Here is a 25,460-nt window from a genome sequence, read left to right as displayed (position 1 = left end):
TGTACCGCGTACCTGGTGGGTGGTGTTCTCACGTGTAATAGTGGTATCCATGTCGATGATCTGGCACGTCTTGCAGAGATTGCCATGACAGGGTTGCGTGGTGTCGTGGTCACTGTTCTGAAGACTGGGTAGTTTGCTGCAAACAATGGTTCGTTTGAGGTTGCGCGGTTGTTTGAAGGCAAGTAGTGGGGGTGTGGGGATGACCTTGGCAAGATGTTCATCGTCATCAATGAAGTGTTGAAGGCTGTGAAGAAGATGACGTAGTTTCTCCGCTCCGGGGAAGTACTGGACGACGAAGGGTATTCTGTCGGTTGTGTCCCATGTTTGTCTTCTGAGGAGGTCGGTCCGGTTTTTCGCAGTGGCGCGTTGGAACTGTCGATCGATGAGTCGAGTGCCATATCCCGTTCGTACGAGGGCATCTTTCAACGTCTGTAGATGTCTGTTACGCTCCTCCTCGTCTGAGCAGATCCTGTGTATACGGCGCGCTTGTCCATAGGGGATGGCTTCTTTAATGTGTTTAGGGTGGAAGCTGGAGAAGTGGAGCATCATGAGGTTATCCGTGGGTTTGCGGTAAAGCGAAGTGCTGAGGTGACCGTCCTTGATGGAGACGAGTGTGTCCAAGAATGCAACTGATTTTGGAGAGTAGTCCATGGTGAGTCTGATGGTTGGATGGAACTTATTAATGTCATCGTGTAGTCGTTTCAGTGATTCTTCGCCGTGGGTCCAAAGGAAAAAAATGTCATCGATGTATCTGGTGTATAACATCGGTTGAAGGTCCTGTGCGGTGAGTAGGTCCTGTTCAAACTTGTGCATGAAGATGTTGGCGTATTGGGGTGCGAATTTGGTCCCCATGGCTGTTCCGTGCGTCTGGATGAAGAACTTGTTGTCGAAGGTGGCAGGCAGCGAGGTCACAAGCGCCGTGCTACCTGATGCTCCGCTGCCGAATAAACACAGGCAGTACGAGGCTGGGCAGTTTGCAATGAGCCTGTTGTTCATGCTTGCTTGAGCGCTGCATTGTGCAGTGGGATCCTTATCTTTCTTTCTGTCACAACAGTTTGCAAAAAGGCAAAAGGGTTGCTTCACAGACTATTACACTGCGCCTTTCAAGCTGAAATAGCTTCAATCAACCGTGACAAGGTCTGTATTTTGTGTAATAGTGTTACAGTCAACTGATTCACAGTCTGGAATGGAATCTACTCTGCTCCTCACAGTAAGAGCAGCAATCCCAAATAAAACACAGTGCCAAACTGGAGATCTCTAACTGCATCTATTTATATATTTAAAATATATATATTTAGAGTGCCCAATTCATTTTTTCCAATTAAGGGGCAATTTAGCATGGCCAATTCACCTAACCTGCACATCTTTGGGTTGTGGGGGCGAAACCCATGCAAACACGGGGAGAATGTGCAAACTCCACACGGACAGAGACCCAGAGCCGGGATCGAACCTGGGACCTCGGCAGCGTGAGGCAGCAGGGCTAACCACTGCACCACCGTGCTGCCCTCTGACTGCATTTCTGAAGGGATTTTGAATGGCAGATTGCTCTCATTTTTCAGACCATCGCAAATGACCAGCGAGTTCTCCATCAAGCAGTATCGTCACCACTAATGGCTGTGCCTTCAGCTGTTGTGACCCCCATGCTCTGGATTCTCCTCCCCAAACCTCTTCACCTCGCCCGCCTCCTTTGAAACACCTCCTTAAAACCTGCCCCTTTGGACCAAGCTCTTTGTCATCATATGTGGCTTGGTGTCATATTTTGTTTTATAATGCTCCTTGGGAACTTTCGTTATATTAAGGGTGCTCTATAAATACACATTGTCGTAGCCAGTAACAAATACTCTTCATTAAGCCCTGCTTTGATGTCAAAGTATGTTCAAGAATAATCGTCTGCACGTTCTCCCCGTGTCTTCGTGGGTTTCCTCCGGGTGCTCCGGTTTCCTCCCACACGTCCCGAAAGACGTGTTGTTAGGTGAATTGGACATTCTGAATTCTCCCTCTGTCTACCCGAACAGGTGCCGGAATGTGGCGACTAGGGGATTTTCACAGTAACTTCATTGCAGTGTAAGCCTACTTGTGACACTAAAGATTATTATATTATTATTATAATCTTCGATCATCGCCAGGCTGCTGCACACTGATGCTCATCTACTGTTCTGTCTGGTTTACCTGGATCCTGACATATATTTCAAACTGTTTGACCAGAAATGCACTATAAATAAAAGGTGGCCATTTACAATAAGGCGCTTTTTGACAAAGCCAGCGGGAATATAACGGGTGTCATTCTCCGACCCCCCGCCGAGTCGGAGAATCACCGGGGGCTGGCGTGAATCCCGCCCCCACCGGTTGCCGAAGTCTCCGGCACCGGAGATTCGGCAGGGGCGGGAATCGCGCCGCGCCAGTTGGCGGGCCCCCCGCTCGATTCTCCGGCCCGGATGGGCCGAAGTCCCACCGATAAATTGCCTGTCCCGCCGGCGTGGATTAAACCACCTTTTGAACGGCGGGACAAGGCGGCATGGGCGGGCTCCGGGGTCCTGGGGGAGGCGCGGGGCGATCTGGCCCCGGGGGGTGCCCCCACGGTGGCCTGACCCGCGATCGGGGCCCACCGATCCGCGGGCGGGCCTGTGCCGTAGGGGCACTCTTTCCCTTCCGCCTCCGCCACGGTCTCCACCATGGCGGAGGCGGAAGAGACTCCCTCCACTGCGCATGCGTGGGAAACTGTCAGCGGCCGCTGACGCTCCCGCGCATGCGCCGCCCCGACATGTCATTTCCCGCCAGCTGGCGGGGCAACAAAGGCCGTTTCCGCCAGCTGGCGGGGTGGAAATTCCTCCGGCGCCGGCCTAGCCCCTCAATGTTGGGGCTCGGCCCCCAAAGTTGCGGATGCCCGTCTGATTGGCGCCGTTTTGGGCGCCAGTTGGCGGACATCACGCCGTTTTGGGAGAATTTCGCCCAACGTAAGAAAATAAAACTGAACAAAACATCAGCAAACGAAGTAAAGATTGGCCCAGAGAACTTGAATGTAAATAAGTGAGTGACGAAATACTCTCCACTTGCCTGGATGAGTGCAGCTCCAACAACACTCAAGAGGCTCAACACCATCCAGGACAAAGCAGCTCACCTCATTGGCACCCCGTCCACCACCGTAAACATTTACTCCCTCCACCGCTGAACAGTGGCAGCCGTGTGTACCATCTACAAGATGCACTGCAGTAACTCACCAAGGTTCCTCAGACAGCACCTTCCAAACCCACACCACTACCATCTAGAAGGACAACGGCAGCAGATACCTGGGAACCCCACCCCACCTGGAGGTTCCCCTCCAAGTCACTCACCACCCCGACTTGGAAATATATCACCGTTCCTTCACTGTCGCTGGGGCAACATCCTGGAACTCCCGCCCGAACAGTACACAGGGTGTCCCTACACCTCAGGGACTGCAGCGGTTTAAGAAAGCAGCTCCCCACCACCTTCTCCAGGGGAAAATAAGGATGGGCATTCCAAAAATAATGAGAAAAAAAGAACTGGATTAAAAGTATTGCTTGTGCTTGATTGAATTTATTTTTTCAAATTTTAAATACCCAATTATTTTTTTCTAATTAAGGGATAATTTAGCGCGGCCAATCCACCTCACCTGCACATCTTTGGGTTGTGGGAGTGAGACTCACCCAGACACGGGGAGAATGTGCAAACTCCACACGGACAGTGACCCGGGGCCGGGATTGAACCTGGGACCTCGGCGCCGTGAGGCAGCAGTGCTAACCGTTGGGCCACAGCTTTTTGAGTTAATACACCTGTCTGAGCGATACACATCTTCGCAGAAACATCTAATTTTCTGATGCCACATTCAACCGCGGGACATCATTTTTGGGGTGCATTGGAGGGGGATGCGGGGGGGGGGGCGGGGAGGAGGTGGTGGGTGGGGGGGGGAGGTTGGGGGTTTGGAGTGTAAAGGATTCTGTGGCTTGAAGAAGATCAGAGGAATTATCAGCAGTTTCTAACCAACAACAATTCACCGTATCAGCCTCCCCGAACAGGCATGTTGCCCCAGCGACAGTGAAGGAACGGTGATATATTTCCAAGTCGGGGTGGTGAGTGACTTGGAGGGGAACCTCCAGGTGGGGTGGGGTTCCCAGGTATCTGCTGCCGTTGTCCTTCTAGATGGTAGTGGTGTGGGTTTGGAAGGTGCTGTCTGAGGAACCTTGGTGAGTTACTGCAGTGCATCTTGTAGATGGTACACACGGCTGCCACTGTTCAGCGGTGGAGGGAGTAAATGTTTACGGTGGTGGACGGGGTGCCAATGAGGTGAGCTGCTTTGTCCTGGATGGTGTTGAGCCTCTTGAGTGTTGTTGGAGCTGGAATGTGGAGTCCCGGAATGTGGCGACTAGGGGCTTTTCACAGTAACTTCATTTGAAGCCTACTTGTGACAATAAGCGATTTTCATTTCATTTTTTTCATTTCATCTACTCGTTCCTTTCATTATTGTTTGTGGAAGTTTGCTCGGCTCAAATTAGCCACAGCATTTCCGATACAAAAACACTGACTACACTTCAAAGCACTTCATTAGCGCTCTACAATGCCATGAAAGGTGCTGTAGAAATGCAAATCTCCCTTCTTTTCTGTCGATATGAACAGCACAGTTGCCTGACCAGGCTACAAGCCGCCAAACTGGATTGTGTAATGAAGGCAGTTTCTAATCCACTTACTATTCTAAATTAAAAAAATAAATTTAGAGTACCCAATTCATTTTTTCCAATTAGGGGGCAATTTAGCGTGGCCAATCCACCTAGCCTGCACATCTTTGGGTTGTGGGGGTGAAACCCACGCAAATACGGGGAGAATGTGCAAACTCCACACGGACAGTGACCCAGAGCCGGGATCGAACCTGGGACCTCGGCGCCGTGAGGCAGCAGTGCTAACCACTGCACCACCGTGCTGCCCGTCCACTTACTATTCTATTGAGATTACAATTGGTTTGGATCAGAGGAACAGGAGGAGGCCATTCATTCCTTTGAACCCATTCTGTCATCCAATCAATAATAATAATCGCTTATTGTCACAAGTAGGCTTCAATGAAGTTACTGTGAAAAGTCTCTAGTCGCCACATTCCGGCGAATGTTCGGGGAGGCCAGTACGGGAATTGAACCCGTGCTGCTGGTCTTGTTCTGCATTACAAGCCAGCTGTTTAGCCCACTGTGCTAAACCAGCCCCTATTATCCCCAATTAGATTACGGCAGATCTGTAGCTCATCCACCTTGGGATCTTGTACACCGGACGGGGCAGATGCGATTTACCGTCTCGTCTGAGAGGCACCACAATACAGCCCCCTCCCCGGTACGCGTCCTCAGTCGAGGTCAGCGATAGCAGCCCGGAGAAGCACTCTGGCGCTTTAGTTACAGAATGCAGATGATGTTAAGCCAAAACCGTGTGATGAGGATTACCAATTTTACTTCACCATTCCACAGGGTTTCCTGCATTGCCCAAGGCCAAGCTACTGATGCGTTGAGTGTCATATAACTAAACAGAGCATGAACAAATGATGGTGATAATTGATTAGCACCGTGGTGAATGAGTAATGGACAACACATAATTGAAATTCAAAACACGAGTACTTTGCGAATGTAACTCCAAGTACTATTGCAGGAACAGGAAGACACCATTCAGCTACTCAAACCTCTTTGGTCATTCAATTGGATCATGGCTGAGCTATGCCTTCGAAAATAATAATAATCTTGATTGTCACAAGCAGGCTTACATTAACACTGCAATGTTAATGAAAAGCCCCTCGTCGCCACACTCCGGCACCTGTTCGGGTACACAGAGGGAGAATCCAGAATGTCCAATTCACCTAACAAGCGCGTCTTTCGGGACTTGTGGGAGGAAACCGGATCACCCGGAGGAAACCCACGCCGACACAGGGAGAACGTGCAGACTCCGCACAGACAGTGACCCAAGCCGGGATTCGAACCCGGGACCCTGGCGCTGTGAAGCAACAGTGCTAACCACTGTGCTACCGTAAATGCCTTGGTACATCCACCAGAGAGGACAGATGGTGCCTCAGTTTAACATCCCACCTGAAATATGCCACCTCCCTCGGCAGTGCACCGGGAGTGCCTGTCGCGTTTGTAACGCTGAAATCCCTGGAGCGGGACACACGCCCACAGTCCTGGGATAAGGATTCATTCTGATGTTCCCTCTGACCTGTTGCAGGGGGACACATGACGGAAGGACTTGAGACTCAGTCAGGAGCCACTGCTGTAATTACACTGGGATTTTGACAAGATTGTTCATTCGGAGGAAGCTGCAATCTGACTGCTGTGACAGGAATATGATACCTGTGGGGAAAAAGGCTCCTGTTACATTCGGCAGCACAAAGTGGCACTTGCAGATTAAAGATAACAAAGAACTAGCATTTATATCGCACCTTCCGTGACCTCGGCCAATGAAGCACGTTCGAAGTTCAGTCATTGCAAAGTGAGAATCACAGTGGCCAGTTTCCACACAGCATGCCGGCCAGGGGTCTCTCTTTTACATCTCGGCTGAAAGACAGTGGAGAACACCCTCACTGCGGCAATGTGAGGGTTGGCAAGACGTTTGTGCTCGTTACTCTCGAGTGGGCCTTGCGCCCACGGCCTCTGAATCACAGGAGCTATCATCAGTCAAAATTTGACACTGAGCAAACATGAGGAGATACTAGGGCAGGCGACCAAACGTGTGGTCAAAGAGGTTTTAAGGAGTGTGGTAAAGGGGACAGGTGGAGAGGATCAGGTGGGGGAGAATTCCAGAGGTTAGGACCCAGGCAGCTGAAGGCACGGCTGCCAATGGCGGGAGGTTGGGAGGAAGGAGTGACATTTTGAGGATCCTTCCATAAAATGGATTGGAATTTGTGCGGCGCCTCTGCCCCCAGTTTAGATTTAAGCTAAAGGAAACCCAGGACGAAGAACAACTGGCATACCCAGTTCACAAGTCCAGGGTCCCAGGTTCAGTTCCCGGCTGGGTCACTGTCTGTGCGGAGTCTGCACATCCTCCCCGTGTGTGCGTGGGTTTCCTCCGGGTGCTCTGGTTTCCTCCCACAGTCCAAAGATGTGCAGGTTAGGTGGATTGGCCATGATAAATTGCCCTTAGTGTCCAAAGAGGGTTAGAAGGGATGACTGGGTTACAGGGATAGGGTGCAGACGTGGCCTTAAGTAGGGTGTTTTTCCAAGGGCCGGTGCAGACTCGATGGACCAAATGGCCTCTTTCTGCACTGTAAGTTCTATGACCTGCTGGAAATTGGGACCTCAAAAACCAGCAACTACCAAGGAACCCTTTCTGTGCTTTCGATTCACTTCACATTTACCTTCAATCTTGGTCGCCATGATGTGGAGATGCCGGCGTTGGACTGGGGTGAGCACAGTCAGAAGTCTTACAACACCAGGTTAAAGTCCAACAGGTTTGTTTCGAATCACTAGCTTTCGGAGCACAGCTCCTTCTTCCTCAGGTGAAAGGAAGGCTCACCTGAGGAAGGAGCTGCGCTCCGAAAGCTAGTGATTCGAAACACACCTGTTGGACTTTAACCTGGTGTTGTAAGACTTCTTACTTTAATCTTGGTGACAGACACCTTGACCATTGTGCGAGAGGTAGTTGTCCCAGGCTCCCCTGCTGGACTAATCGGGAAACACAGCACAGCCTGGAAGCTCCATTCAGTATCCACACCATCTCATTAAGCAATGGTCTCGAGTTCGGAAGATTTGAGCAGTGGGCGAATGAAAAAGTCTTTAAAATGTTGAAAGGATTTGGTCGAGTGGAGCAAAGAAAACAATTCCCTCTGGTGGTGGTGGTGGTGGGGGGGGGGGGATAATCAAGAAGATGGGGGAATAACCTGAAACGTTAGAGCTATTCCCTTTGGGAATAAGCTCTGTCCTTTGGGAGTGAAATCAGGTAGCATTTATTAAAGGCTAGGTGAAACCTGGAACTCTGGCCGCGATTCTCCCATGCCGCGCCGTACCGGAGAATCGATGTTTACGCTATTTTCCCGCGCGACGCTGGCCCGACGCCGTCCCGCCATTCTCCCAACCGGCGGGAACGGCTTCATCGTGGTCTGCGCCGCGCACGTCGGAGAATCCGCCGAGAGGGCAACCGAGGCGCTTCACACAGGCCGATGGGCCGAGCGGCCGCTACGACACGACAGGTTCCCGCTGGCGGCGTCCGCCCCTGGTCGCTGCTGGCGGGAACTCTGCAGGAACGCTGGGGGGGCGGCCTGTGGGGGGGGGGGGGGGGGGGGGGCTCCTTCACCAGGGGGCCCACCGATCGGCGGGCCGGCCTCGCCCCACCCGGACCTACCGCCTTCCGCGGACGGCCCCAGAACACCAGCGCCATGTTGGTGAGGGGTTGTCGTGCGTAAGAAGTTCCCCGCGCATGCGCGGGTTGGCGCGGCACCCATTTGGCGTGAACCGCTACAGCGCCGTGCTGGCCCCCTGTGGGGGTCAGAACAGGTCGTGCCCGTGCCCTGTTCGCGCGTCGTGAAACGCAATGGCGTTCACGACGGCGCAAACACTTAGTCTCCATTTTGGAGAATCGCGCCCTCTGTCTCCTTCGAAAGGTGGCCAATGGAATTAAAGATTTAAAAGCTAATTTGAAACCAGGTGCTGGTTTAGCACAGTGGGCTAAATAGCTGGCTTGTAATGCAGAACAAGGCAGCAGCGTGGGTTCAATTCCTGTACCAGCCTCCCCGAAAAGGTGCTGGAATGTGGCGACTAGGGGCTTTTCACAGTAACTTCATTGACTACTTGTGACAATAAGTGATTATTATTCATTTCCATGGAAATTGAAGGTTAGTATATTAATTGTTCAGAAGCACAGACATTTAGGCCAAGGCACGTTGAGGTACACGTCAGCCATTATCTAATTCAGTGACAGGACACCCATGAGGGGCTGAATGGCCTCCCGCTCCGTTCCCATGTTTTTCAGGATGTCCGTCTCTCCCTGCTGATTGTGTCGGGAAATATTGGAGAGGTGAAATCAGCAAGACCCTTGCCCTCTTTGCCCCCTCCTCCCCACCTTCACCTCGCAATTTCCCTGACCTCCGCCCTCCCTGATCTTACCACTGCCTTTTCTGATCACCGGAAACCTCAATCCTAACTCCCACCCCAGCCATCATGACCCTGTTAACACGGCCAACCACCAACTCCACAGGCCCCTTTGGCCACCTTAGGTGAGGCCTTTGCAGTGACTACCTTCAACTTCTCTCCATCATTGATCTGTCTGGGTTAAGTCTGCAGCTTGGGCCTGAATGTCACGCTCCCCGCCATCGGGTTTCTTGGCAGGGAGGAAGAATGTTAAACTGAAGGATTGGGACTCACTCTGGGTTCCCAAAGCCCCGATCTCACAGCGCTTTCACACTGGGCTGGGCAAGGCCTTGGACATGACACCTGACCTTGCCATAATTCAGGCCCTTAAGTGGCCCCTTCTATGCCCCTTTCTAACCCTGGGCGTCCCCAAGATTGGCCCAATCGGATTGGCCGGCAGATCTCTATGGTGATTTTGATTTGATTTGATTTATTGTCACATGTACCGAAGTACAGTGAAAAGTATTTTTCTGCGGCCGAGGGAACGTACACAGTACGTACACAGTAGACAAAAGAATAATCAACAGAGAACATTGACAAATGGTACATCGACAAACAGTGATTGGTTACAGTGCGGAACAAGGGGCCAAACAAAGCAAATACATGAGCAAGAGCAGCATAGGGCGTCGTGAATAGTGTTCTTATAGGGAACAGATCAGTCTGAGGGGGAGTCGTTGAGGAGTCTGGTAGCTGTGGGGAAGAAGCTGTTCCTATGTCTGGATGTGCGGGTCTTCAGACTGATGGGGCTTCGTCCTGAGTTGGGGGTGATGGACAGAAATCCCTCCTACAGCCAATTGATGCTCATTCCAGTGTGTAATAAGACCATATAACATAGGGCCATACCGGCCTCCCCGAACAGGCGCCGGAATGTGGTGACTAGGGGCTTTTCACAGTAACTTCATTGAAGCCTACTTGTGACAATAAGCAATTATTATTATTATTATTGCTATTAGGAGCAGAATTAGGCCACTCGGCCCATCGGGTCTGCTCCGCCATTCAATCATGCTAGATATTTATTCATCCCCATTCTCCGATCTTCTCTCCATACCCCCGATCCCCTTATTAATCAAGAACCTATCTATCTCTGTCTTAAAGACACTCAGTGATTTGGCCTCCACAGCCTTCTGCGGCAAAGAGTTCCACAGATTCACCACCCTCTGGCTGAAGAAATTCCTCCTCATCTCTGTTTTAAGGGATCGTCCCTTTAGTCTGAGATTTTGTCCTCTGCTTCTAGTTTCTTCCACAAATGGAAACATCATAGAATTTACAGTGCAGAAGGAGGCCATTCAGCCCATCGAGTCTGCACCGGCCTTTGGAAAGAGCACCCCACTTAAACCCCACACATCCACCCTATCCCCATAACCCCTTTTTGGGCTGGTTTAGCACAGGGCTAAATAGCTGGCTTTTAAAGCAGACCAAGGCAGGCGAGCAGCACGGTTCGATTCCCGTACCAGCCTCCCCGAACAGGCGCCGGAATGTGGCGACTAGGGGCTTTTCACAGTAACTTCATTGAAGCCTACTTGTGACAATAAGCGATTTTCATTTCATTAAGGGCAATTTAGCATGGCCAATCCACCTAGCCTGCACATCTTTGGACTGTGGGAGGAAACCGGAGCATCCAGAAGAAACCCACGCAGTCACGGGGACAACGTGCAGACTCTGCACAGACAGTGACCCAAGGGGGGAATCGAACCTGGGACCCTGGCGCTGTGAAGCAACCGTGCTAATCACTGTGCTACCATTTCCACATCCACTCTATCCAGGCCTCGCAGTATCCTGTAAGTTTCAATAAGATCCCTCCTCATCCTTCTCAACTCCAACGAGTACAGATCCAGAGTCCTCAACTGTTCCTCATACCATAAGCTCTTCATTCCAGGGACCATCCTTGTGAACCTCCTCTGGACCCTTTCCAAGGCCAGCACATCCTTCCTTAGATACGGGGCCCAAAACTGCTCACAATACTCCAAATGGGGTCTGACCAGAGCCTTATACATGGCTGCGGGGGTCTCAGAGTTAGCGGGGATGTGTCCCCGTTGACTCTTCAGATCGTGGGCAGGGAGACCCCGCAACCCAAATAAATCTGGCCTTGATGTTTGACAGGCCCTCGGCCCAGTATGGGACAGGCCTTGGTACTAGCAATTCACGGGTCCCAGATCTCTGCCCAGCTGTCAAAATGGTCACATTCGAATTTCTAGGCCAATTGTATAGATGATAGAAAACAATAGCAGCCATTCGGTTCAGATGGTACCTGCTGGTGTTCAATCTCCAATTTGAAAGAAAGAAGGTAGAATCAGATGTAAAGCTGTTACAGTTAAATAAAGGTAACTACAGGGACATGAGGGAGGAACTGACGAAAATCGACTGGAAGCAGCGCCTAGTGGGAAAGACAGTAGAACAGCAATGGCAGGAGTTTCTGGGAGTAATTGAGGACACAGTACAGAGGTTCATCCCAAAGGTTATCAGAGGGGGGATTAGGCAGCCATGGCTGACAAAGGAAGTTAGGGAACGCATCAAAGCAAAAGAGAAAGCCTATAATGTGGCAAAGAGTAGTGGGAAGTCAGAAGATTGGGAAGGCTACAAAAACAAACAGAGGATAACAAAGAGAGAAATAAGGAAAGAGAGGATCAATTATGAAGGTAGGTTCGCCAGTAACATTAGGAATGATATTAAAAGTTTCTTTCAATACACTAAAAACAAACGGGAGGCAAAAGTAGACATTGGGCCGCTCCAAAATGACGCTGGTAATCTAGTGATGGGAGACAAGGAAATAGCTGAGGAACTAAATAAGTACTTTGCGTCAGTCTTCACAGTCGAAGACATGAGTAATATCCCAACAATTCAGGAGAGTCAGGGGGCAGAGTTGAATAAGGTACCATCACAAAGGAGAAAGTGCTGGAGAAACGAAGAGGTCTGAAAATTGATAAATCTCCGGGCCCAGATGGGCTACATCCTAGAGTTCTAAAGGAGATAGCTGAAGAAATAGTGGAGACGTTAGTTATGATCTTTCAAAAGTCACTGGAGTCAGGGAAAGTCCCAGAGGATTGGAAAATCGCTGTTGTAACCCCCCTGTTCAAGAAGGGAACAAGGAAAAAGATGGAAAATTATAGACCAATTAGCCTAACCTCGGTTGTTGGCAAGATTCTAGAATCCATTGTTAAGGATGAGATTTCTAAATTCTTGGAAGTGCAGGGTCAGATTAGGACAAGTCAGCATGGATTTAGTAAGGGGAGGTCGTGCCTGACAAACCTGTTAGAGTTCTTTGAAGAGATAGCAAATAGGTTAGACCAAGGAGAGCCAATGGATGTTATCTATCTTGACTTCCAAAAGGCCTTTGATAAGGTGCCTCACGGGAGACTGCTGAGTAAAATAAGGGCCCATGATATTCGAGGCAAGGTACTAACATGGATTGACGATTGGCTGTCAGGCAGAAGGCAGAGAGTTGGGATAAAAGGTTCTTTTTCGGAATGGCAACCGGTGACGAGTGGTGTCCCACAGGGTTCAGTGTTGGGGCCACAGCTGTTCTCTTTATATATTAACGATCTAGATGATGGGACTGGGGGCATTCTGGCTAAGTTTGCCGATGATACAAAGATAGGTGGAGGGGCAGGTAGTATGGAGGAGGTGGGGAGGCTACAGAAAGATTTAGACAGTTTAGGAGAATGGTCCAAGAAATGGCTGATGAAATTCAACGTGGGCAAGTGTGAGGTCTTGCACTTTGGAAAAAAGAATAGAGGCATGGGCTATTTTCTAATCGGTGACAAAATTCATAATGCTGAAGTGCAAAGGGACTTGGGAGTCCTAGTCCAGGATTCTCTAAAGGTAAACTTGCAGGTTGAGTCCGTAATTAAGAAAGCAAATGCAATGTTGTCATTTATCTCAAGAGGTTTGGAATATAAAAGCAGGGATGTACTTCTGAAGCTTTATAAAGCATTAGTTAGGCCCCATTTAGAATACTGTGAACAATTTTGGGCCCCACACCTCAGGTAGGACATCCTGGCACTGGAATGGGTCCAGCGGAGATTCACACGGATGATCCCAGGAATGGTAGGCCTAACATACGATGAACATCTGAGGATCCTGGGATTATATTCATTGGAGTTTAGGAGGTTGAGGGGAGATCTAATAGAAACTTACAAGATAATGAATGGCTTAGATAGGGTGGACGTAGGGAAGTTGTTTCCATTAGCAGGGGAGACTAGGACCCGGGGGCACAGCCTTAGAACAAAAGGGAGTCACTTTAGAACAGAGATGAGGAGAAATGTCTTCAGCCAGAGAGTGGTGGGTCTGTGGAATTCATTGCCACAGAGGGCGGTGGAGGCCGGGACGTTGAGTGTCTTTAAGACAGAAGTTGATAAATTCTTGATTTCTCGAGGAATTAAGGGCTATGGAGAGAGAGCGGGTAAATGGAGTTGAAATCAGCCATGATTGAATGGTGGAGTGGACTCGATGGGCCGAATGGCCTTACTTCCGTTCCTATGTCTTATGGTCTTATGGTGTTTGTAATCCATTTGAATCTCTCACTGTTCTATCTGCCCCATTTCTGCCTTTCAGCGTCTCTTTCGATCCCCCTTTCTCTCATGTAATCATCTAGTTTCCCTTCCATTGAAAGGATCAATGTTAATTAACCACTTCCTGTGGTAGAGAGTTCCATATTCTAAGCACTGAGTGAATAAATGATCAATAATAATTTGTTATTAACAAAAAGATTTTTTAAGGCCACAAAGAGTTTGTAGAAATGACAACTTACTTTATTTTACAATTAATATTATATAAAGCTCCAGTAGCTCCCTACTGGGTCGTTATTAGTCAATGCCTTACTGGCCGACTCAGTTGATACAAAGCCAGACATTGTTAGAGGTCTCCCACCTCCTTATCAGGGGAGTTTGCATTGTGCAAGATCCACGGGGCAGTTAAAATTTCCCACCCCGTAAGATCCTTGTGGCTTATAACAAAGATCGATTAATTATATTCAGAATTCAGAATGTCCAATTCACCCAACAAGCACACCCTTGGACTGTGGGAGGAAACCGGAGCACCCGGAGGAAACCCACGCAGGCACGGGGAGAACGTGCAGACTCCGCACAGACAGTGACCCGAGCCGGGAATCGAACCCGGGACCCTGACGCTGTGAAGGAACAGTGCTATCCGCTGTGCTACCGTGCTGCCCAAATGTAAAATAAATGCCTGATTAATTATTCTGAGAAAAACTCAGAAGGCCATCAACTCTCCACAGAAGATCAGTTGGGTATTTCCACCACTTTCAGGGCAGCACGGTGGTGCAGTGGTTAGCACTGCTGCCTCACGGTGCTGAGGTCCCAGGTTCGATCCCGGCTCTGGGTCACTGTCCGTGTGGAGTTTGCACATTCTCCCCGTGTTTGCGTGGGTTTCACCCCCACAACCCAAAGATGTGCAGGTTAGGTGGATTGAACACTCTAAATTGTCCCTTAATTGGAAAAAAAATTAATTGGGTACTCTAAATTTATACAAGAAAAAAGAAAATTTCCACCACTTTCTGTTCTTTCAGATTCCCCGCACCCACAGTGGTTTGCTTTTGTGTTGCCTGATTACTCAACTGCAATTCCTTCAAAAACCAACCAAATATCATCTCAAATGGCCCGTAAGTGGAAATATTCTCTCCGCATGTACCCTGTCCAACCCATTCATGATTGTAAAAACTCCTATCAGGTCAACCTTTCACAGTCGTTGCAATCTGCTCCTTGGTTCATGTCACACATCGCTCCAATCCCTCCAGAAAGCGGCTCCCTCCCCTCCTCCGTTGCTCCATCAGATGGCCGCCAGGCCGCCCAGACTCAACGTCTGTCTCTGGAGGTCCCTGGCGATCAGCGTGTGCAGTGAGGAAAGTTCCCCTGGCAATCCCAGATAAATGTTCTTTTTAAAAATCCACTTCCTGTGTTGACTCAATTGACATCTCATCATTGACTGCGCTTGTGCCAATATTAGTATTGACCAAGCACGGCTCCAGTAAACCTTTGTGTTCACTTCAGACTAATAATTGCTGACCAGCTTCTCACGTGGAGCTGCATCTGCCACCTCTATTAGTTGGGTTAATGACGCAGTAACGGAATGTTTAATGGAAAGCAAATACAAGACACAGCAAGATTATTTGCTGTCAGTTCGGATATTACAATTGCTACACTGGTGAGAAAATTGAAGGAAAAGAAATCATGGTTAACACGGAACGTTCATTAATGAGGTCTTAATGACAAAAGGATTTAAATAAATATCTCTTCAGTTCAATAATGCCTTATTGGATTAAGTACTTTATTGTATTTGACACTTGACACTATACATTGACAGAGGCACACAGTACTTAATGATCAATCTGCCTCTGATGGCGAAACTAGGAGAGACTTATAGACGTTGGATTTCCATCAAGATCAATGGATCCTTAGCATGTAATCAGATAACCGACAGGGATTTAAGACTTTAATTTACGGATCCTGCAGAGCGGAAGGAACTGTTATTTTATTTACGCTATGTTTCCTGAGAATGACTTGTGATGTTTGGTGTAAAGGTTTTACTGTGACATGTATTATTGGCAGAGAAAGGATTGGGTTTTTTCATCATGCTGCGTTACATTCAATAGCAAGGGAACAAATCAATTCTCTTTCTGGAGATATTGATATTCATTGTGACTGTGGCTCTTTCTCTGCAACTGCCGCAATTGTTTTTCAACGTTGTAACATAGAGGCTAACTCTTTCTCACATCCTCCCTGTTCTCCAAACTATCCCGACTGTAGTGATAGCATCGTTGTGTTGTAATTCACCGGCTGACCACTAGGAGTCTCATTAGTGTAGAAGTGATTGTTAGAGTCAGGTGACCTCAGACTGACGAGGGAGCTCGGTGAGAGGTTGCTTGTGCATGTTCATACTGTTATTCGCAGACAGGGGGAGGACATGCAGACTCCACACGGACAGTGACCCAAGCTGGGAGTCAAACCTGGGACCCTAGGGTTGTGAAGAAACAGTGCTAACCGCTGTTTTTTTTTCTTTTTTTAAATTTAGAGCACCCAATTAATTTTTTCCAATTAAGGGGCAATTTAGCGTGGCCAATCCACCTACCCTGCACAACTTTGGGTTATGGGGGCGAAACCCACGCAAACACGGGGAGAATGTGCAAACTCCACACGGACAGTGACCCAGAGCCGGGATCGAACCTGGGATCTCGGCGTTATGAGGCAGCAGGGCTAACCACTGCGCCACGTGCTGCCCAAGTTTCTCTTTTCTGGGTGGGGGGGGGCTTCCAGATAGGTTTCTCCTTTATGGGGGGGTCTGTGGGGGGAGGGGGGTCTCCCTATTTAAGGGCTCTTTGGGGGGTCCCACGATTTAGAGGTCTCGGAGGGCAGGGTGAGTTATCCCCGCACCTGGGAGAAAGGGGTGACCCAGAAAACCAGGGTGGGGGGCTGGCTTATCAAGTGGGGGGGGGCTGGTTGGCGATGGGGGGCTTGTTTGTGATGTGGGGGGGCTGGTTTGTGATGTGGGGGGGCTGGTTTATGATGTGGGGAGCTGGTTTGCGATGGGGGTGCTGGTTTGTGATATGGGGGGTTGGTTTGTGATGAGGGGGGGCTGGTGTGTGATGAGGGGGGGCTGGTGTCTGATGCGGGGGGGCTGGTTTGGGATGTGGGGGGGCTGGTGTCTGATGCGGGGGGGCTGGTTTGTGATGTGGGGGGGCTGGTTTGTGATGTGGGGGGGCTGGTCTGTGATGAGGGGGGGCTGGTTTGTGATGTGGGGGGGCTGGTTTGTGATGTGGGGGGGCTGGTTTGTGATGCGGGGCTGGTCTGTGATGAGGGGCCTGGTTTGTGATGTGGGGGGGCTGGTTTGCGATGGGCTGGTTTGTGATGTGGGGGGGCTGGTCTGTGATGGGGGGGGCTGGTTTGCGATGGGCTGGTTTGTGATGTGGGGGGGCTGGTCTGTGATGAGGGGGGGCTGGTTTGTGATGTGGGGGGGCTGGTTTGCGATGGGCTGGTTTGTGATGTGGGGGGGCTGGTTTGTGATGCGGGGCTGGTTTGTGATGTGGGGGGGCTGGTTTGTGATGGGGGCCTGGTTTGTGATGCGGGGCTGGTTTGTGATGTGGGGGGGCTGGTTTGTGATGTGGGGGGGCTGGTTTGTGATGGGCTGGTTTGTAATGTGGGGGGGCTGGTTTGTGATGGGGGGGGCTGGTTTGCGATGGGCTGGTTTGTGATGTGGGGGGCTGGTTTGTGATGGGGGGGGCTGGTTTGCGATGGGCTGGTTTGTGATGCGGGGCTGGTTTGTGATGGGGGGGGCTGGTTTGCGATGGGCTGGTTTGTGATGTGGGGGGCTGGTTTTTTGTTGCGGAGGGGCTGGTTTGTGATGTGGGGGGGGGGGGGTGGGGGGAGGGGGTGGGGGCGGCCACTAGCGACCCAATCGTGGGATTCTCTCGGGAATCTCTTGCAATCCTCACCATGCAAGGCGAAGGATAGTGAATTGCTTCCCGATCCGCACTCCCAGCGGGCCACAAATCCGTTGCAATTCACTTCCCGGCAGGAGAACATCTCCCAAATGGGGAATCGCCCATGGGTCTTTGTTGGATAAAAGTTTAGGGATTCTAAATCAATGCAGGTAAATGGAGTTGAGGTACAGTTCATCAATGAACAAACTAAATGGTGCGGCAGACTCGAGAGGGGCTGAATGGCCTCCACTTTCGATCTGCCGAAGCAGATGTTGGATTGAAGGAGTTTGCAGAGGCGAGGAGGACGGCGGCAGGTCATTAATCGTGCGCGGCTCCGGTTTGAGTCGGCTTGAGGAAGCTGGAAAGATGTCCGCATCGACTTGCCAAACCCCCTGCCCATGTGACCGTCACCAAACATCAGCTGACCAGTCGTTTGTAGAATGCCCACTCATTGCGTGCGACAACCCACGTTGAACGGGGCAGCAGAGTTGCGACTGTGTTCAGCTGTCCGCTCCCAGTTCCAGTCGCCCACTGGAACAAAACTCGTTCTGTTGAATTCTAAAGCTCAAAGGTTTCCTGTAAAGGGGGAATCACAACTGTCCAAACTCACTAAAGCGAGCTTTGTGCCGCAGGATCAGTGCAGCTGTGTGGAACATAAGGCAGGAGGGTTCATCGGTATCATGCTGAACCGACAGGCAATAAGAGGACATCTAAAACATTTCTGCCACATTACAGGGACTGAGTGTGGAGCTGCCACTAATTATTTTGCTGAGGTACAGAATCTCCAGTAAAAACCCCATTAAAAGCGGCGTTGGGAAAGAGCCTGCATTTCTGTAGCACCTTTCACCACCTCTGCATTGCCTAAAGCACCTTTTAAAAATGAATTTACAGGATGTGGGCGTCGCTGGCTGGGCATTGTTACCCATCCCTAATTGCCCTCCGTTTCAGAGGGCATTTAAGATTCAACCACATTGCTGTGTGTCTGCAGTCACATGGAGGTCGGACTGGGTAAGGACGGCAGATTTCCTTCCCTAAAGGGCAGTAGTGAACCAGATGGATTTCTACGACAATTGTTTCATGGTTGTTAGATTTTTAGGGAGGGATTCTCCGACCCCCCCCCCCGCCGGGCCGGAGAATCGCCGGGATGGGCGGCATGAATCCTGCCCCCGCCGGCTGTCGAATTCTCCGGTTTTGGCGGGGGCGGGAATCGCGCCGCGCCATTCGGCGGCAGCTGACAGCGGCCTCCCCCCCTCCCGGCGATTCTCCGGCCCGCGATGGACCGAGCGGCCGCCTGTTTTAGGCTGGACCAGGTACTTACCAGCGGGACCTGGCTCTGCGGGCGGCCTCCGGGGTCCTCGGGGGGGGGGCGGGACTGGCCCCGGGGGGTGCCCCCATGGTGGCCTGGCCCGCGATCGGGGCCCACCGATCCGCGGGTGGGCCTGTGCCCTGGGGGCACTCTTTCCCTCCACGCCGGCTGCTGTCAACCTCCGCCATGGCCGGCGCAGAGAAGAACCCCCGTGCGCATGAGCTGGGATGACGCCAGCACACGCTGGCGCTCCCGCGCATGCGCCAACCCGCGCCGGCCGGCGGAGGCCCTTCGGCGCTGGATGGCACAATGCCAACCCCGCCGGCGCCGGCCTAGCCCCTGAAGGTGCGGAGGATTCTGCACCTTCCAGGCGGCCCGATGCCGGAGTGGTTCACGCCATTCCTCGGCGCCGGGACCGCCCACCCCGCCGGGTTGGGATACCAGGGTGGGATTCTCCGCACCGCCCGCTGTCAACCTCCGCCATGGCCGGTACGGAGAAGATGACTCCAGCACACGCTGGCGCTCCCACGCATGCGCCAACTCGCGCCGGCGGAGGCCCTTCCGTGCCAGCTGGCGCGGCGCCAATCACTCCTCAGCGCCGGAGTGGCCCGTTCCGCCGGTTCACCGAGAATCCTGCCCAGACTTTAAAAAAAAAAAATTTAGAGTACCCAATTCGTTTTGCCCAACTAAGGGGCAATTTAGCGTGGCCAATCCACCTACCCTGCACAACTTTGGGTTGTGGGGGCGAAACCCACGCAAACACGGGGAGGGTCGCCCCAGATTTTTATTGAATTCAGTTTTTCTTATAATAATAATCTTTATTAGTGTCACCAGTAGGCTTACATTAACACTGCAATGAAGTTACTGTGAAAAGCCCCTCGTCGCCACATTCCGGCGCCTGTTCGGGTCACAGAGGGAGAATTCAGAATGTCCAATTCACCTAACAAGCACGTCTTTCGGGACTTGTGGGAGGAAACCGGAGCACCCGGAGGAAACCCACGCAGACACGGGGAGAATGTGCAGACTCCGCACAGACAGTGACCCAAGCCGGATTCGAACCTGGGACCCTGGAGCTGTGAAGCAACAGTGCTAACCACTGTGCTACCGTGCCGCCCATTTCGCCATCTGCCGTGATGGGATTTGAACACAGATTCCCAGATAGAACATAGAACACAGAATTTACAGTGCAGAAGGAGGCCATTTGGCCTGTCGAGTCCACACCGGAAATACCAACACACCTAAGCCCACACCTCCTATCCCCACAACCCAGTTGTTACTGAGCGACAGAACGGCCTCGAGGGGCTGTCTGGCCGACTCCTAATTGTTCTGTTTCCTGCCTCGGGGATACGCAGAGATGATGCACTCTGCTCCCCAGCTGCTTGTTTCAGTTCAACTTTCCTTTCTAAGTGACCACACCCAAGCTTAGCTAATTTCATAGAATTTACAGTGCAGAAGGAGGCCATTCGGCCCATCGAGTCTGCACTGGCTCTTGGAAAGAGCACCCTACCCAAGGTCAACACCGCCACCCTATCCCCATAACCCAGTAACCCCACCCAACACTAAGGGCAATTTTCTGACACTAAGGGTAATTTATCATGGCCAATCCACCTAACCCGCACATCTTTGGACTGTGGGAGGAAACCGGAGCACCCGGAGGAAACCCACGCACACACGGGGAGAATGTGCAGACTCCGCACAGACAGTGACCCAAGCCGGAATCGAACCTGGGACCCTGGCGCTGTGAAGCAATTGTGCTATCCACAATGCTACTGTGCTGCCCGTGCACAATGAACGGAGAACAGGGGCGGAATTCTCCGCAATCGGCGCGATGTCCGCCGAACGGTGCAAAAACGGCGAAAATCAGTCCGCCATCGCGCCGCCCCAAAGGTGCGGAATCCTCCGCATCTTGAGTGGCCAAGCCATAACCTTGAGGGGGTAGGCCCGCGCCGGATTGATTTCCGCCCCGCCAGCTGACGGGAAAGGCCTTTGGCACCCCGCCAGCTGGCGCGAAACTGACTTTGCCGGGCGGCGCATGTGCGGGAGCGTCAGCGGGCGCTCACGGCATCCCCGCGCATGCGCAGTGGAGGGGGTCTCTTCCGCCTCCGCCATGGTGGAGACCATGGAGACGGCGGAAGGAAAAGAGTGCCCCCACGGCACAGGCCCGCCCGCGGATCGGTGGGCCCCGATTGCGGGCCAGGCCACCGTGGCCCCCCCCCCCCCCCCCCCCCAGGACCCCAGAGCCCGCCCGCGCCGCCTTGTCCTGCCGGTGAGAGAGGTGGTTTAATCCACGCCGGCGGGACAGGCATTCCAGCAGCGGGACTTCGGCCAGGCCACATCGGAGGCGCCACCCCCGGGGTCGGAGCCCCTCTCCCCCCCCCCCACAGGCCGCCACCCGACCAGAGTTCCCGCCGGCTACAAGCAGTGTGGACGGCGCCGGCGGGACTCAGAGTGTTAACTGCGGCCGCTCGGCCCATCGGCGGGCTGGTGTCGGGGTGGCGTGGCCCGGTCACGGGGATTCTCCGGCCCAGGGCTGGGAGAATCCCACCCAAGAAGTGTGAATGTTACCCATGAAGACACAGGAAGTGGTGGTAAGCAGTTCCACTGGTGACTAGATTACACGACCTGATTGGGTTTAGTCAGCAGTTACGTGGGGCGGGATTTACCATTCCCCGAGAATCCCTTCCGACACTCAAATTGGGGGCGGCGCGGTTTGACGCCAGGGGGTGGCCTGGGCCATGTTTATTTTTAATAGAGTACCCAAGTATTTTTTTCCAATTAAGGGGCAATTCAGCGTGGCCAATCCACCTACCCTGCACATCTTTGGGTTGTGGGGGCGAAACCCACGCAGACACGGGGAGAATGCGGCGCCATGTTTTACGGCGTGACCGCTGCAGGTCGAAGCCGTGTGCGTTAACGGCCACCGACCCAACCACTCTCCAGCCGTTTTTGTCGTGGGAGCCGGGAGTTTTATCCGGCGCAGCTGTTGGGCCCTCCCCGGTCGCAGGATCGGTGAGGGTTCGGCACGGATTTTGGCGTCGTTAAGCGCCACAGTTCCCACGCCGGCACTTCGCCTCGCAAACGATTAATCCAACCCGCGGTGCCTCCTGCAGAGTTGCTGGACTCCCCATTAAACACAGGGCTCCTTTGGTTCCTCTCATTCAGCCCCAGATTACCTATGGGGGGGGGGGGGGGCACGGTAGCACAGTGGTTAGCACTGTTGCTTCACAGCGCCAGGGTCCCAGGTTCGATTCCCCGCTGGGTCACTGTCTGTGCGGAGTCTGCACATCCTCTCCGTGTGTGCGTGGGTTTCCTCCGGGTGCTCCGGTTTCCTCCCACAGTCCAAAGATGTGCAGGTTAGGTGGATTGGCCGTGCTAAATTGCCCTTAGTGTCCAAAAAAAGTTGGGTGGGGTTACTGGATTACGGGGATAGGGTGGAGGTGTGGGCTTGGGTAGCGTGCTCTTTCCAAGGGCCGGTGCAGACCCAATGGGCCGAATGGCTTCCTCCTGCATTGTAAATTCTACGACCTGAGTTTCTGGGTTGTTTCGAGAGTGACCGAACACAGCGCAACATGCCTCAAGCATTAGTCCAGTGATGTGAGGCAAACCAGACTAGATTCCACCATACCTCGAAGGATTTTGTTTTGTTTTTCCTTGAGTACGGAAGGTTAAGGGGCACAGTAACAGTTGTTTAAGACGATGAAAGAATTCAGTAGAGGAGATAGAGAGAAACAATATGCTCTTGTGGGGAAGTCCAGAACGTGGAGACATTAACATTAAAACTAAATCCTTCAGGGTTACTCACAATTCATTTTTTCAGGGAAAAAGGTAGTGAGAGTTGATAGGTTGAATTGACAGAGACTTGTTCGATAAGGGTTACAGAAACAAAATTGGTGGATTGAGTTAAGTATTATAGTATTAAATGATTCATAAAACACTATTAATTTTTTGTTCATTTATGTGATGTGGTCATCGCTGGTTAGACCAGCATTTATTGCCCATCCCTAGTTGCCCTGGAGAAGCTGGTGGTGAGCTGCCTTCTAGAACCGCTGCAGTCCATGTGGTGTAGGTACACCCACTGTGCTGTTTGGGAGGGAGCCCCAGGATTTTGCCCCAGTGACAGGGGAGGAACGCCAGGCTGTGTACTTCGCCACCTGCCACCTACTATACTCCTAGACACACATGACTGCGTGGCAACATTTGGCTCCAACTCCATCTACAGGTTTGCTGATGACGCGACCATAGTGGGTCGGATCTTGAACAACGATGAGTCAGAATACAGGAGTTCCTCACCCACAGGATTCCCCTAGCCTCTGACCTGCTATGGTAGCCACAGTGTTTATACGGCTCGTCCAGTTCAGTTTCAGGTCAATGGTAACCCCCCCGGATGTTGCTAGTTAGGGATTCAGCAATGGTAATGACATTGAATGTCATGAGCTGATGGTTAGATTCTCTCTTGTAGGAGATGGTCATTGCCTGGCACTTGTGTGGCTCGAATGTTACTTGCCACTTGTCAGCCCAGGCCTGGATATTATCTTGTGGCATTTGGATATGGGCTGCTGGAGAGTCGGGAATGGTGCTGAACATTGTTCCATCGACATCGAACAATCCCACTTCTGACCTTATGATGTGTGTATTTCGACTGGAGTACCACATCTACTAGTTTCCTGCAGTACCACATCTACTAGTTTCCTGCAGTTATGTTCTGAGTATCAGTCTCTCAGTCCACCAGCCACGTAGAGAACAGCAAGAAATACACTCGAAGCTCCAGCATTTTGAATCTACAGTGTGATTATTTTGATTTTCTGGGAACGATAAAACAGAACCTTAAGATGCAGATGAGCCATGATCTAACTGAATGGTGGAATAGATTTGGGGGATAATAAGACACTGGGGCAATTTTAATCAGCTCTTTGGGCAGGAACCCCACAGGATTGGGTGGATGTGAGTTTAACACGCAGTCCAATATTATTCTGACGGGACTCTGCAAAGAACCTAAAATTGGGTTGGGTTGTAAAACCAGAGTTAGACTCGTACTGTCAACGTGCCAATGGGTGGGTTGGATTAAAATTGCCAATAGACTTTGTGCTCTTGGAACAGAGTGAAGAAGAAGAACAGGCAGATATTTTTCTTCTGTTAATTTATTGTGACTGTGTCTTGAAATAGCCAGATGCGATTCTGAGAAACTGCATCTTTGCAGATGCTATTGGTGGAAAGCTTAACATTGCTGCAAAGGTCAGTTATTGCTCAAAGAGGGAAGTCAAACAATTGTGGGAAATGAAGTATGCTATGGATTTCACCTTATTGAGACGTCACTCTTAACTCATCATTCATTATCCAGAATCCTTTGTAACCCCTCCGAAAGTGATCTTCAAATATTCGCCAGCTGCGTCCTGCTTGCATTCAGGGATTCAGCGCCAAATGGAAACACCACTAGACGTTAATATGTTTTTTTATCTGTCTGTGCTTTCGTCCTTGAGTTGAATCCCCAGGTGCTTTTCCCCTCGTGTCACCATGTTACAATAGGGAGGTGTGAGGAGAGAGGACAGACGGCAGCGATGAGGAAGATGCTGAGTGCAAGGGAGGGTGGATTTTAAAAGTTCAATCACTGCTCACTAAGCAGGTACGAATCTCCCAAGAGTGTACAACGATGTTGAAGACGGGGCCTCACCAAAGAGTTACAATATTTAATAGCTTAGACGGAATAAATCCAGGATATCCCAATGAAATTAAATAGCACTGTTTCAGCATAAGTATAACTACAGAGCAGCAAATTTAGGTCATTCATCACAAAGGGTAATAAACAGCTGGGATAATCTGTTCAGCCAGATACTTCTGTTCGGGACTTCTGACTTACTGTAGGGCAGAGAAAGCCGGAATAATAATTGTTAAAAAATTTGTTTTTATAAATTTAGAGTACCCAATTCATTTTTTCCAATTTAGTGTGGTCAACCTAGCTTGCGCATTTTTGGGTTGTGGGGGTGAGACCCACGCAGACACGGGGCGAATGTGCAAACTCCACACGGACAGTGACCCAGAGCCGGGACCGAACCTGGGACCTCGGTGCTGTGGTTCCCCTCTCCTGCCGCCTCTTATGGGACACCGTGAGTGCTAACCACTGCGCCACCATGATGCCCAAGAGCCGGAATAATTATAATCTGTGGATCCCGCAGGTGGCAACCTTTCCTCAAGAGTCAGAATGTTGTGGGTTTAAAGGCCTACTCCAGGATCTTGAGCAGAGTACCCAGCCTGAAAAGGAAGGATGCTCTCCCGCCCCCCCCCGCCCTCCCCACCCCCCTCCGCCACCCCCTTTTGCCACCCCCACCTCCCCCTGGGCGTCCAGCCAATATTTATCCATCAACACCCACTCAGACAGATTGACAGTTTTAGATAGAGAATCTGGATCGGCGCAGGCTTGGAGGGCCGAAGGTCCTGTTCCTGTGCTGTAGTTTTTCTTCGTTCTTTGTTCTTCTTTGTCTGGCCCTTAGCACATTGCTTGTTGTGGGATCTTGCTGTGCACAAACTGGCTGCTGTGCTTCCCATGTTAAAGCATTACTTCGCTGGCAGTCAGATACTTTGGGAACCGCTCCCCCCCCCACCCATGTATACATAAACATTATCC

The sequence above is a fragment of the Scyliorhinus torazame genome, chromosome 1, assembly GCF_047496885.1.
Source record: "Scyliorhinus torazame isolate Kashiwa2021f chromosome 1, sScyTor2.1, whole genome shotgun sequence".
Lineage (NCBI taxonomy): Eukaryota > Metazoa > Chordata > Chondrichthyes > Carcharhiniformes > Scyliorhinidae > Scyliorhinus > Scyliorhinus torazame.
The sequence above is the reverse complement of the archived record's forward strand: the minus strand, read 5'-3'. Positions refer to the sequence as shown.